This window comes from Taudactylus pleione, unplaced genomic scaffold, assembly GCF_031769625.1.
Source record: "Taudactylus pleione unplaced genomic scaffold, aTauple2 ptg000130l, whole genome shotgun sequence".
Taxonomy (NCBI): Eukaryota; Metazoa; Chordata; class Amphibia; order Anura; family Myobatrachidae; genus Taudactylus; species Taudactylus pleione.
The window spans coordinates 4,656,371-4,660,309 of NW_028284532.1; positions in this window are offsets into that span (position 1 = coordinate 4,656,371).

Genomic DNA, 3,939 nt, shown 5'->3' on the forward strand with positions numbered 1-3,939 from the left:
TATAGAGTGGCGGGGGGATTTATAAGGGGCAGAGGCTATGACATGTTTAATCCCTCTATACAGATACACACCACCCCCTAACAGGAGGGGTAGTGTCAGAGAGCTTTAACTCTTCCCTGTATACTGTCTCCTCCCTCAGGGTAGCACATCATATAAGGACACACAACAGTGTATTGGCCAGATATTAGATTAAACTTGCTGCCCTTCAGTAGTGTACAATAGAGGCACTGCTTTATCATTCCAAAAATGTGTTTTGCACAGTTATGTTTGTTCACAGCTGGTGCCTAGCAATATGCCTATACCATACTACATCAAAGTTTGTGCCTTGACCTCGGGTCATATCAAGTAGGGGCAGGAAAGCTCTTTATTAAGCTCGTTATTTATAGCCATGGACATATGTGTAAGTAAAATATTGTGCTGTAAAGAGTATAGAATTTAATATTCCTATTGATATAAAGTATAGTTCAAAGTTATGTTAGTTACTAATAACAGATGACATGTTGTCCTGGAGTGTGTGATTAATAATTTCATTAATAATTCATTAATTAGAAATATTATGCTATAACTGATACAGTATATACCCTATACACATAGTAGCACCAGGGATGTGCTGTTAGTTTAACATCATGAGACAATATTTATGCATTTAACACACTTGCAAGGACTATTATGCCCTCTTCTCTCAGCCGTCATATTTTTTGTCAATTATAATTGAAGAATCAATTAGCAGGCATGGTTGTGTTGTCTGACTGTAGAGAGGCTATATAAATGCAGTCTGCTAATGTGGTCTCTGCAGTTTTACAGGCACTTGAATAAACTTATGTTTGTAGAAATTATATGTATTTTAACTTGGGGTGGGATGACCCCACCCTTCCCATCTGGTACGCTCTGATTTTGTTGCACCGGCAGTTTGTGTCTCAGCTGAGTTTTGCCGTTGTGTACAATTCTCTGGCTCCTGTCAGTCTGGGAGAGGCATCCTAAATCCACAGCTCCCCTATGGGATTATCCCATCTGCAATTGGGATTGTTTGTAAAGCGCTGTGCGAGCATCCTCGGGAACAAAAGCACTTGCTGTGTGTGAGTTTTCATTCAGCTCGGATCCCTTTCTGTGTTCTGCACTGACAGCATTTTCCAGATCAAAAACATAAATAGCAATGTATATAGGTATCTTCATGTGTATAAATAAATACATTACGTTTTTTTTTCAAATACAATTTACATGAAAAAAGTTTTGTTTACAGTTCACTTCCATAAACAACTATTACCAGGAGATGGCGCTCAAGAGCATAAGCTTCAGCCATAGGGCCTGATTCAGCTTGGATCACAGGTGCTAATACACATGCAATCGGCTGTTTTTTTCGCGTGCTGCGCATGCGTATGCATCGAAGTGCACGTGCGCGAACAGGCCACTGTGAACGGGACTACACAGATTGATCAGAGTGACAGGAAGTACCGTTTGTGGTTGGTGACGGGAAGGTGGTCGGGGAAACGCAGGCGTGCCAGTGTGTTTGAACGCCATTGCATGGGTGTGCATAAATTATCCACTGCGATGCCATACTCATAGCGTCCACCGAAGTTAGCAATTTCTGAGTAAGGTCAGAGCTTGCGTGAGGCTGCGATGGCACTCGATTTGTATTGATGTTTTTGCAGTCTTGCTAAACATTACGGATGTGTGTAAGGTAAAGTTGGCGTCCTTATGTTATGCTGTGGCGGCATAGCGATCGCAATGAATTAGCATACTATCGCAGTTGATCTGGGTGCGTAATCGCAGCTGCGATCACAATAGTGATCCAAGCTGAATCAGGCCCATAGTGCAATAAGGGCCTGATTCAGGTTGGATCGTAACTGCGATTACGCACGCTATCGGTCGATTGTTGCGTTCTAAACATGCATCGCATTGCGTGAAGCAGTCACTGCAATCAGGACTGCCATCACAGTGGCTACGCAGACCCATCACAGAGTGATCAGGTAGTACCGTTTGTGGGAGGTGACGGGAGAGTGGTCGGCGAAACCCAGGCGTGCCAGTGCGTTTGAACGCCGTTGCAGGGACGTGCATAAATTATCTACTGCAATGGCATGAGCAGCTTGAGCTCTCACTGCATACCGGAAGGTTAGCAATTTCTGAGTAAGGTCTGACCATGTTCAAGTGTGAGTGAGGCTCCGATTGTACTCGATGTTACCGAAGTTTTTGCAGTCTTGCAAAGTATTACGAATGTGTGTAAGGTAAGGTGTGCTGCGACGGCATAGCGATCGCAGTGGATTAGCATACCTTCGCAGTGAGCCTGAATGCATAATCGCAGTTGTCCTAAGGTCCTCATTCAGACCCGCTCGCTAGCTCTGTGCACTCGCAAGCAGCCCAATGGTTTGCGAACGTGCATGCGCACGCTTCGTTCTGCACGTGCGCAAACTACTCTGTACGATCGCAGCCCGCTCGCTCGCCCAGCAAAGACAGCCCACTGAAATGAGTGACAGGAGAGGCCGTTTGTGGGTAGTAACAGGTACAGGGCATTAATAACGGGGGTGTGGAGGTGCGAACGCAGGCGTGCCTGAGTGTTTCAGTGCCGTTTCTAAGGCGTGCATAATTAACAGGTAATGTCATAGTACACGTCACATGCCTGTTTTTTACACTGAAGTCCTCACAGTGCTTGCGGCAGGGTAAGGCAACCACACACGCTGCGATCGCTACCGATGGTGTTCGATGTACCAATGTTTTAGTACACTTCCTGGAGATGACGTGCGCTAGTGGGCGTCTCAACATAAGCTAATGGGTGTCTGCATACACAGAGTGATCGCTCGCACAGCCAAAGTGGGTGTGCTTATGCCTTGGCGTGCGATCGCTTCCCATGTCATCACTTTGACAAATTTGCATACGCTGGATGCGAGCGATCGCATCTAGCGAGTGGGTCTGAATCAGGGCCTAAGTAAGATCAGCTACAGATGAACAACACAATGCTAATATTTTCTCTGTTATGTCATTTAACTGCTTTTACGGACGGTTTTATGCTACTTTATATGGATTTACACAGCACCATGGGGTTATGAAGGAACAAATATTATAAATAATGAAAAGATCAGGTGTGTTTTATGGAGATGAAATAGGCATTTAGGGCGAGTGTAGTAAAAAATAGGCATTCTGAATATCAATACAATGACTGCATACCATATAGGACGATGTTAATCACTGTGAATCTTGTAGCCGTGGGATTTTGCTTCTATGGGGGTAAGACATCGAAAGAGGCATAGCTGCGATACTCTGAAAGGTGGTAGCCATGCAGTACCCTGAGGTGTTTAACACAGTAGGCACAAATGCCAAAGGTACAGTAGAAAAAGTGTGGGATTTTGGTAGTGTGCCACAAGTTACACGGATGTGTTGGCACTGTTTGTACAGCAATAAGGTACACGGATGTGCTGGCACTGTTTGTACAGTACATAGCGTGCAACTACAGTAGGTACACAGAGGTGTTGGTAATGGTCGAGCAATGCATAGCGTGCAACAAGATATACAGATGTTGGCACTGTTTGTACAGTAATAAGGTACATGCAAGTGTTGGCACTGTTTGTACAGCTTGTACACTAGCGTGCAATCAGGTACACAGAGTTGTTGGTAATGGTTGAGCAATGCATAGCGTGCAACAAGATATACAGATGTTGGCACTGTTTGTACAGCAATAAGGTACACGGAAGTGTTAGCACTGTTTGTACAGTAGCGTGGAATTAGGTACACAGGGGTGTTGGTACATTGTGCTGTGCAACAAAGTATACATATATATATATATGTTGGCTCTGTTTGTACAGCGCGTACAAACAGTGCCTTCTGTTTTGGCTGTAATAAACTGCCTTCTGTTACAGCCAAATATTTAAAATTTTGACTCATCAGTCCAGAGCACCTGCTGCCATTTTTCTGCACTCCAGTTCCTATGTTTTCGTGCATAGTTGAGTC